Raw genomic sequence first — 11,631 nt, forward strand, 5'->3', positions numbered from 1 at the left:
TGTCCTGTACTAAGTCTTCCTTTAGTCCTTCCCACATAGAAATATATTCAAGATTCTCTTATTATCTCAAGGGTACCAAAGGACCACTAATGGTGGTATCCCATTTTCACGACCTGACTGGCCAACCAACTTTACCAATTATTCCCAGTTTTGATTGAAAATCAAGGAAATAATTTACAATATATGCTTTCTCCAAGCAAAGGGGAAATGTGAGTACATCTGGTCTGAGAAGATAGCTGATTTATGTGTCACACCCATTTAAACCAACAGAGAAGATAAAGTCCTTTAAAGTAATACCGACTTTGATATTCTGCGGTTTGGTGACATATGACTCTTAAGAGGGACTCCTTTATTTCTCCGTGTTTGCGATGTGACTAACTTGGGCTCCTGTGTAACTTTACAACAACTGACAGAGACTATACAATCCGCCAGTTTGTATTAAGATGTTATTGCACCTTTCCCATTCTAATTGCCAATTATGACTCTATTAGTCCTACTTGGCAGTTCATCTGCTCCAGCATCAGCTAAGGGGGACTTGGAGACAGACCTCTGATCTCCATGTTTCCGCTTCAGTGAATGCTTAGCCCAGCGGCTGTCATCCGGAGACAGGGAGGCGGGGGAGGCATTGCCTTTGCTCAGATAACTGTACCTGACCTTACAACAATTTACTAAGGAAATACCTGCCTAATGGCAGTGTGAGTACAGTTTCTTTTATACTCACAACGGCACTGCAAATTAGAGACAACAGGATAAATCTATGGGCAGCTCACTAGACACTTCATTAAATCACTGTTCCCTTGCCTTGTAGAGCACTAATAGAATCACAGCCCTCATTAGCTACTGAATAAAAGATCAATCACAGACTTTGAGAGCTCTTGCCACCAGCTTCCAGAGGAAACAAGGAGAGAAAAAAGACATATTTAGGATCATCAGTAAGATCCTGAATGGCCTCACTGCAAGTTGCTTAAATTACCTTTTCTACAACTGACTCCAACTGCAATACTCAGAGGAACTTGTTAAGTCTGCTTTCAAAAGCTGCTCTCTAATATATGACTACCAGGCCCTGGTCAAAAGTTCAGATTGTGCATATGTAAAAAGGTACTAAATTGCCTGAGGGCTAAAACCAGAGGAGTTTAATTGCAGCAAAATGCTGAAAATGGTCTGTTGAGGGTCCTTCTGTGGGGATACTGCTGGCTTGGGCTGATTGAAGTACAGAACATAAAAGCTGTACAACAATATTTCCTTAAATGCAGGCGAAACTGCCAGCAGTTGGTATTGCATGAATGTTGTGGTTAAAGAAAAAAACACTTTCCTCCCCTAAAATAAATACAGTATTAAGAACTACCCTAGCCCATAATTCTAAATCATAATGGAAAAAACGCAGGGTTCAGTGACCGTAAATAAGGCATAATTCACAGTGTGGGACCAACACACTTGCAGTATATTTTTACATGGGGGTACATTCCAAGTATTCATGGAAGGACTTCCAGCATTCCTTTGGGTCTGTGCACTACCGTGGTTTGGGAAGTGATTCTTGACTTAAATGATGGCTGAGGGTTCTTCCTTCTCAGCTTGGAGCAGAGTGTAGTGGAAAGAACGTTGGACTCAGTGTCCAGAGTTTGAGATCTGGGCTTTGCTACCAAAATGGTGTGATCTTAGGTACCTCATTTAACCTCTGCATGCTTTCTCTGTCTGTAAAATCAGAGAATATAAATATTGATTCTAAAAATTATCTTATAGATCTGGTGTTCTATGTGTAAAGATTGCTTTTAGCTCTGACATTCTAAGATCCCTTTCATTTCTAATTTTCTATGTCAATGTTTCCAATACTTGCAAGGTTTATTACAAAAAGATGAATTTTCTTACAAATTAGTGTTTCACAAAGGTAAATTACAAATGCAAAGGAAAGAGAACAAAAGATAAAGGAAACAATACTCCAAAGGGTTGTTTAGTAAGAGACACCAGTCAAAAATATATCAAAATCAGAACTACCCTTTTTGGGGACTGGGAAAAAATGTATATAAAAAGCCAATGAACAGTGCTTGAATCCAAGTTCTAGAAGCATTACTCTAGAGAATATTCTTGACTAGATAGAAACTACACCTTGACAATCTACCAACCCTCTTTCTAGAAGAATACCATGTTATTTGTTATTGTTGTTGTTGTGATTTTTATTTTATTTTTATTTACTCATTTAAAAAGCATTTATTTTTCCTCCATTTTGTCCTGCTCCTGCATTTGGAGTAAAAGAAAGAACAAAGCCCTTGTAACAACTATGAATAGTCAGGCAAATGTTCTCTGGCTGTCATCTTTCCAGACTTATTTCATAGTATTCCTCTCGCTACATTCTCCATTCCAACCAAGCCAGTCTGCCAGCTAACACTGGACCTTCCACCTCCTATTCTGGGTCTGTGTCTTATATTCCCACTAGTCAAGTATTCCCACACTGTCCAAGTCCAAAACTGTCTGTCTTATTCTATACAAATGCTTGACTTCTTTGTCTGGATATGGGTAGTTACACAACACATTTTTGTATGCTGTATAACTTATCTGTTCTACTGATTGACTTCTATATATTTAAAGAAGGTTATTATATCATATTATTATTATATTGGTTTATAATGGTTATTATAATGGTTAATAATTTGTAGTAGAGTTAGAGGTTGGGTACTTCCAGGCTCCCTTTCTTTCCATGGTTTTTTCATCATTTTCCTTTATATTTGCAACCTTTGGTTCTTCCAAAGGAATCTTATTAGCTTTTGTAGCTCTAAGAAATAATCTTTTGGTAATTTATTGGTATGTGAAGGGAAGGTAATAAGGATTTATACAGCACCTACTATATGCCAGGCTATGTGATAAGTGATTTTCACAACACCATCTTATTTAAGTCTGGGGAAAAAAAAAACAATGGAATGAAAAGCCAGGAGATCTGGATTCTAACCCTGGCACTGCCAAAAATCCAGTGTGATTATGAAGAAGTCTTTTCCCCTCTCTGAGCTGCTGCTTCCCCATAGGTACAATGAAAGGGTTAAACCAGATGGTATTTGAGAAAGCTTACAATTCTAAAACTATACAATCTTTGGTTTAGACACACATTGCCAGCTTAATTTGTTATGCTAAAAGTTCATATGGAATTCTCTCTTACGAAAAGTAACAGTGTTAGTCATGAGAAATACCTAGGACCATGTTTCAGAGCCTAGATGATTCTTAAAGGAAAACAGGTTGAAGTAGGTTAGGTACATACATAGTTAGGATATCAACATACATACATACATATATACACACATATACATATATGAAAACTAGTTTATCTTGGAATCATCAGGTCTCTAAGAATGACAACTGTCATACAGCTTAAGATTTATCAATCAACAAAGCTGACATAAAGATTGTATTGTAAGCTAATGATTTATTTTAGATGCATTTTCAGACCTATCATGGCCAGAGTTTTCTGACATATCCATACTGTGGTCCCAAAATGATACTTCTGATATTATTTCACTGCAATTTTTTCCAAGAAACATTTACTAAGTATCAGCAATATGAAAGGGCCTGGGCTAGATTCTGGGAATATAGAGAAAATAGTCCCTACCCTCAAGGAGCTTATATTCTATTGCGAGATATGACATGTATGTGGATAAGTAAACACAAGATAATTTCAGAGTATTAGGAATGGTTTTACCTGTGAAGTATCACCTGGGTTAACCCTTGAAGGAATGTAAGGAGTCCAAAAGGTTAAAAGAGACAAAATAAGTGATGAGAGCAGACACAAACCCAGAATAGGAGGTGGAAGGTCCAGTGTTAGCTGGCAGACTGGCTTGGTTGGAATGGAAAATGTAGGGAGAGGAATACTATGAAATAAGTCTGGAAAGATGAGAGCCAGAGCATAGAATTTTACTACTAAACTTTACTACTAAAGTCTTTTTACCCCAGAAGAAATAAGGAGACACTGAAGAGTACTGAATAGAAGAGGGACATACTAAATCTTTGGAATATTCATTAAACAGTAGACTGGTTGCATTGGAGAGAGGAAGGAACAAAAGCAGGGAGCAAAATTAGGAAACTATTGCAAAAGTCTAGATGGGAAATGATGAGGGCCTGAAGTAGGCTGGTTGTAATATGGGTCTAGAAGAGGGGAAAGCTCAAGCACCACCTCTTACAAGAGACCTTTCCTGATCCCATTACCTCTGGTTCAAGGGCTGCCCCTCAACTAATTACCTTATATTCACTATGTATGTAAAATGTTACATTACCTGGACCTACTCTTTTCCAGTCTCACTAGACATTACTCTCCCTCCTATACTCTGCCATCTAACCAAACTGGCTTTTTCTCTGTTTCTCACACGTGACACTCCATCTCCTGAAGTTCCTGCTACACATATCTAGAAAACATGACTGCCTTACTTCTACCCTCTACCTCACTGACCTTACTCTCTTCCTTTAAAATGAAGTACAAATAGCAATTCTACATTAAGTTTTTCCTGATCTCTCCCTGAGTGCCTTCTCTCTAAAATGACCTTCAATTTATAATTATTTTGCACATTTTTGTGTTTATTCACTTTATATTTATTCTGTCTATATTTTACATGTACTTGTTTTCTCCCCCATTAGAATGTTAAATCCTTATAAATAAAAATTATTTTATTATTTGTAATTGTGTCTTTAGCATCATGCCTAGTACATAGTGTTTTTTTAAATATGTGTTTGTATGTAAGCATTCATCTGTATATGTATACATATATATACACATATGCATATTTTATTCCCAGACAGAATGAAAGTTTCTTGAGAACAAGGTTTATTTCATTTTTATCTCTGTACCCTCCATGCCTAGCAAAGTGCTTAGTACAAAGAGATAAAGATAAGAATGGGATCTGTAATTTCATTCATATCAGGAACTCCCATATGAGGAAATTCCACCTACCAATGCAGGGTGGCATCTTTTCCACAAATTACAGGTGATTAAAAATGCTCATTAATTGGCTAGATTAAGTGGATGAAAGTTGTGAGAAGCTTTGGGGGGGATTAACAAGACTTAGCAACAGGTTGGACAGAGGAGGTGATGGAAAAAAGAAAACTCAAGGGTTATTTCAGGTTAAAAGGTAGGTAACTAGAAGAATGGTAACATTCAATAGAAGTAGGGAAGTGTGGAGGAGAGACAGATTATTGGTGGAGGATACTGTTACCGTCAGAAACACTGAATTTGAGATATCAATTGAATAGGCAAGTTGAGATTTCCCACAGGCAGCTGGTGATGAAGAAGTAGATTTTTAGAAAAAGACTGAGCTTGTTAAATAAATGTGAAAGTCATCTGCACAGGGATTATAGTATAACTGAACCAAGAAAGAGTATAGAAAGAGAAGACCCAGGACAGAGCCCTAGGGTATGCTCACAGAAGGGGCTTGGATATAGATGTTAAGCCATCAAAAAAAGCCTGAGATGTACAGTAAGGCACAAAAGAGAACCAAAAGAAAAAAGAAAATGTTTTGAAAGGCAAGGCATAATGGAGGAGTCAGGAGGAGAGGGAGGTTGACAGTGTCATAAGATGCACAAAAGAGGACTGAGAAAAGACCACTGTGTTCATCAGTTAAGAGATAAATGGTAACCTTAGTGAGAGCGGTTTCAGTTAACTGTTGGGATCAGAAACAAGGCCACAAGAAGTTGAGTATTAGTGACAAGTGAAGAAATGGAGACATCTCTTTCTAGGAGGTTAGTTGTGAATGGTGCAATGGGAGGGCTGACACAATCGCCCACATGAAAGGGGCTAGGGAGCCTGATTCCATAATACACGGCAAAATTTAATGGAAGTCCCTTGCCCCTAGTGTGGAGAATGTGAAGATGTAACTGGCTACAGTATGTCAATCACATTTCAAGGAGACAAACTATTTTCAGGCCGCATAGCTGGAAATGAGGTGCATTCAAAAGGCAGTATTGAGCAGGGGTCCATGTCTTGTCTCTGGCTCTTCCCACACTAGCCTTCTTTGGACAAAGTGAGGAACAAACCCATAATTGTGAGAAGGGCCTCAGACCATCATCTCCCCACAAGGGACGATACAATGTGGTCTAGGAGCACATGTGACCCTCTTTGCCTCTTCGCATGTACTTTTAGGTTAAGGACTACTAGACAGAGGTTTGAATTTGTAAGTTTCAAAAGGTCAGAGTACTGAAAAACCAAAGATCCAGGAGCAAGAATTCATGCCAGCTTCTGTGACCAGCTGGGTTGGTGTGCTTGAGAGACCCAGATAAAGTGATAGCTGAGACAAAGTCTCATCAAGCCAGATAGCTAGGCTGTGTACTATGAATAAGATGCAAGACCTGGAGGCAAGATGGCCTGAGTTCAAACCAAATCTCAAACACTTACTAGGTGTGAAACAATGGGCAAGTCACTTAATCGATATTTGCCTCAGTTTCCTCATCTGTAAAATGGGGATAATAATAGTATCCACCTCCCAGGAATGTTGTGACAACAAAATGAGATATTACGTACAAAGCATTTTCCAAACTTTAAAATGCTATATATTAGTAAGTAATGATGATGATAAGAGTGGGGATGAGGATGAGGACAATGACTGAAGTGAATCTGTTGAGGCAAATGCTACAAAGAAGTTTTGTTAAGCTTGAGTCCGCTCTCCTAAGGGATCAAGGTGGTAATGGCTGAAGAGAAATATTTGTATTTCTGTTCTTGCTATGTCTTTGAACCAAATGACCCTTGGTAAAACCAAGAGATGTTAACTGGTTAAATGGAACTGAGGAAAAAACCACTGGGGGCTAAAAGTGTTGGGGTGGGGAAAGTGAGGGGGAGGGTAGCACTCCAGAATGGATACTCCAGCTGATAGCATTAGACAAAGATACTCCCCCTACCTCAGGGTACCCCTAGATCCCTGAAGGGGATATATAACCAGATTATCTCTAGAGCAATAGTTTAGATTCTCCATTTTAAAAAAAGGATGAGATTTAGGACAATAATTTAAACAGTATGAAAGGGTCAAGGATTTTTTTTTTCAAAATGGTAAAATCCTGCGCATGTTTTCAGGCCTCTGGAAAAGAGGCAGTAGATAAGTAGAGATTAACTGTCATGGAGATTTAGGCAGTGGACTTCCAAAAGAGATAGGAAAGGATGGAATCATGAACACAAATAGCCTTGGCAAAGTGAAGAACAACCTTTCTCTCAGAAAGAGTAGCAATGGAAAGCGTGAGGTATCCCTCATGTAGATGGGTTTTGAAGGATGGGCTAGGGATGAAGAAGCTCAAAGTGGATGAGCTTGATTTTTTTCAGTAAAGTAAGAGATAACATCCTTTACTGACAGACAGAGAAGAGGTTCTATAGGGTACCTGAGGAGAGAACAGAAAGTTTGGAATACCTCTTGTGGAGAGTTTAAGAGAGGGTGCATCAGGGAAAAAAATAAGTGATTGCTATGAAGCCAATAAGCCCCAATTTGCATTAAATAAATTTTTAGTGAACCCAGTCAACATGGATGTGTGACCATACAATGTTGTGAAACCACTTGTTTCAGAAGAGACATCTCATTACAGATAATGTGATGAGCACTGATTGCACTGTAAAGTCAAAAGAACTGGGCCTTGATTTCCAGTGTTATCATTACTAGGTGACTTTGGTCAAGTCAATTCACCTGTCTAAGCCTCAGTTTCTTTTTCTGCAAAAGAAGAGGGTTGGGTTCTATGATCTACAAGGTAATTTCCAGATCTAAATCCTATGATTCTACCAATTTTTCCAATGGATTTTAAAAGAAATTGGAATTTAAATGGTTCACATTTCTCTCTTCCTATGATCAGTTTACATGCTCCCAACAATATGTCTTGTAATATCTATAATATGTTATAATCAAACCCCATCATAACTAGGAAACCTTGTCAGATACTGTTCCATTAGTCACTCCAAATATCAATTGGTTGGCAGTCAAGGTAATTGAGCCCTACTGGGGTTGGTTCCCTGATTATCAGTCTGTTCACTTTCCCTTTTATTTCCTTTACTCTTCTGTCACTGAATGTCCCTGAAGCACTAGTTAATATCATCTATGTTTTCATGGAACCAGTTAATGATTTTAGGCAGGGTGTATCTACATACTTAATTGACTATGCATTAACAACTAACTATATTGTAAGCTCTATAAGTGCAGGTACTGAGTCTTATTCATCATAGAATTTACATCTGCGCTGAGAACGACACTCTGAACTTATGTCTAGAACCTACAATTTTACCTGTGCAGATAATTTCCCCCCTGATATCAGTGGCAACCCTAGTAAAGGGTTACTGGTACTAAAATCTTCCTTCCCTAGTAGTCAACCCTCAGCTGAACTAACCTAGGCTAGTCTCCAGGCAAGAGCTATATGGACAATTACCATCCCCAAATTCAAAATTCTCTTGGTTGAATATGACCTGCCCCCTCTTCTTCCAATATGTCAGCTACATGGCAGGAGGCATAAAAGAAAAATTGTAATGGAGGTTTTGAGAATTTTATTGTTGTTGTTGCAGTTGTTACTACTATTATTATTCTATTATGTGTTTGTTGAATTGAATCTCCCAGAATGAAGTAACACCATAACGAGGTCTATTTCCATTTCTAAATTGTCTTTTGAGATCTTTGGCAAGTTTTCACTTCCCCATTCTATTTTCTCTCATCTCTGAACCCAAACTCTTGAAAAGTGTGAAGTGAATGAAATGTTATCGTCAAAATGGAAGAGTCCAAATGTACATATCAAAATTCAAAAGCAGCATAAATGGAGAAAGAAACCTTGACTTGAAGACTTGTGTTTAAATCTTAGCACTGCAACTTACTAGTTGTGAGCATGATTAATATTAATGATAATAATAACAACATTCACATAGTGGTTTAAGGTTTGCGAAACATTTTTTAAAATATCTCATTTAACACTTAAAAATATCTCATTTTACCCTCCCAACAATCCTAAGAGGTAGTTGACATTATTGATCCCATTTTACAGATGAGGAAACTAAGGGAAAGAGAGTTTAAATCATTTGCCCAGGATCACAGTGCTAGAAGATGTCTGAGGCTCAGTTTAAACTCAGGTCTTAATGGCTCAATGTCCAGCACTCTATGCGTTACGGCTCTACCTTGCTGCCTCTATGTGTGACCTTGGATAATAAACTAAACCTCTTTGGGCTTCTATCAAATGAGGGTATAACCTGGATGATCTCTAAGGTTCCTTGTAGTTCTGAATCAAAGGATTCTGAGTGATCTGGAAAATGAGAAACAGGTGGAATAAAGTTTAGTTCACATTGAGAATGCTGAGTTTTTAACAACATAGTTAAATGCATATTAAAATATTTTTTAAAAACCACTTTGAAAATCATCAGCAAAATCTCCTCTCACCCACAGATAGAGCTGCTGCGCAAGTTTGATTTTATGGACACTAGAGAAAAATGACCTGCTGAGGGGTTACCTTCCTAAGCAATGTGCTGAATGACTTTATGAATACACTGTGTCATCTCCATACTCGGGGGTCTCTGTGGTGAACTCTCGGCACCCCATGTGTGCATTACTCAGTGCCTGGAGTCTTGCAAGTGAGTGATTTCCAACTGAGCAAGTTAAAGCAGCAACACTCTTTGATTAATTCAGAGGGAAGAGAGATCCAAAGTGTGTATCTGGAACTTTTCAATGATAAAATTACTTTAGATTTCCATAACAAAAAGCAATCAGGTATTTCTAATGCCCTCTTTTAAATATTAATTCTCCTGCCTCTGCTCTTTCCTTCCCCTCAGCCCCCAGGTGGGTCCATCAAGAAAACACTTGCACAAGGCAGGGATCCTAAACGAATGGTCATTTCAGTGCCCCACGATGCTCTCCAGATCAAAGTGGCTTTGTGATCAATCACTGATATATTATTATCCTATTTCTGCACCTTAAGAAAGAATGACTATGAAGGGTTCCGAAAAGCATGGGAAGACTGCTATGAACACAACTGATGCAAAATGAAGCAGAACCAGGAAAACAAAATATACACAATGACCACACGTAAATGTAAATAGGAATAAACAACAGTAATGGCAAATATGAACTGGAAAGAGGGGTAATGACCAAGTTTTATCCTACAAGTGTAATAAGAAAACATGCCTCCTCTTCTTCACAGTAGTGGGGGAAATGATGGATACGAAACCTTGCACATGTCGTGAGTCTTCCTTGATGTGTTGGTGGGTTTTGCTGAACTGCTGATTTTCTCCCATTTTCTTTTTTCCCCTTTGTGATGAGGACTGGCTCACCAAGCAAGGACATATACTCATAAGTGAGGGGTAATGGCTGTGACCCGTGGTTACACTGGTACACAGAAAGAACCTCAAGTAAGGAAATTCTTGATGAATGCAGATCAGCAGCTTCTCAGTTGTTCCTGGAAAGCTGCCTAGAGGACTGACAGATTAAGGGATTTACTCAGAGTCCCACAGACAGTATATGACAGAGAGAGAACTTGAACCCAGGTCTTTCTCTCTTTGAGGTCAGCTGCTGACTATGCCATGCAGCCTCATTTCAAAACTAAAGTGATATAAAAGCAATATATATGAATAGTTAAATTTCATAACCATAACTCGGTGTTATATTTATATTATTACATATTAGATTGTACATTATATAAATTAGAGTTATATTTATAACTCTGAGTGTTATATTTCTTCATTCCTCTTCAGGCTGCTCTCCTGATGCTCTCAGGAATTTCTCTACGACATCCCAGAAACCACTTCACACGCTGGAAGTACTGTCCTTCCCTGGAGCCTCACTCTCTCTGATTTTCCAGTTTCTCCTAGCACTTCCATGTTAAGAAGTAGGCCAAGGCCACGGAGTCTTTGTTCCTTTCCGAGACTCTCCTAGACCCTCTTTACAATGCCTACTTGCTAGGAACCTTCATCAACCCCTCCCCTCCTATTCTACACTTTTCAGTTCCCATTATGCCCCACCCCCCTCCAGGAGAATTTAAGTTCCTGAAGGGCAGCAACTATCCTTCTTTCTGCTGGCATTTTTATTTCTAGCACTTAGTACAGACAAGAAAAAAAAAAGCAAACCCAAAACCATACTTGCAAAAATGTTTATAGTAGCCCCTTACCCATGTCTTTTTGTTAACAGAATTAGAAACAAAGAAGGTTCTCTTGAATTGAAGAATGGCTAAATAAATGGTGGTAAATTAATATAAAGGGTATTTTTACACCATAAGAAGTCATGGATATGGAAAATTCAGAGAAACTTTGGAAGACCTGTATAAATTGATGCAGATGGAAATAGTCACTATGTCAATAACCATTTATTAAATACCTAATATGTGCCAAGAACTGTGCTAATAACTGGGGATACAAAGAAGGGCAAAAGAAAAAAAAAAGCCTGCTCCAAAGGAATGTACATTGTAATGGTAGAGACAATATGCAAATACCTAGACATATGTGGGGTATATATGGAATAGACTAAGATAATCTGAAAGGGGGAAGAATTAGTAACTGGGGAGGAGGAGAGAGAAACAGAACCAAGGCAATACTATATACGATCACCACAAAACATTCTATAAAGGATAACAAATTTGAAAGATTACAATTCTTAAAGCACTGATCATTCATGGATTTAAAACACACACACACACACACACACACACACACACACACACACACACACA

General features: G+C 38.3%; 1 protein-coding gene and 1 pseudogene across 1 annotated transcript in view; both read right to left on the reverse strand.

The window, feature by feature from the left end:
• Positions 1 to 9,512, reverse strand: part of LOC114045321 — a 74,747-nt pseudogene extending 65,235 nt beyond the window's left edge.
• WWOX (WW domain containing oxidoreductase) overlaps positions 1 to 11,631 on the reverse strand; it is a 1,192,599-nt gene that overhangs the window by 735,708 nt on the left and 445,260 nt on the right. The window lies entirely within an intron of this gene.

This window comes from Vombatus ursinus, unplaced genomic scaffold (assembly GCF_900497805.2).
Source record: "Vombatus ursinus unplaced genomic scaffold, bare-nosed wombat genome assembly UNPS02014778.1, whole genome shotgun sequence".
Lineage (NCBI taxonomy): Eukaryota > Metazoa > Chordata > Mammalia > Diprotodontia > Vombatidae > Vombatus > Vombatus ursinus.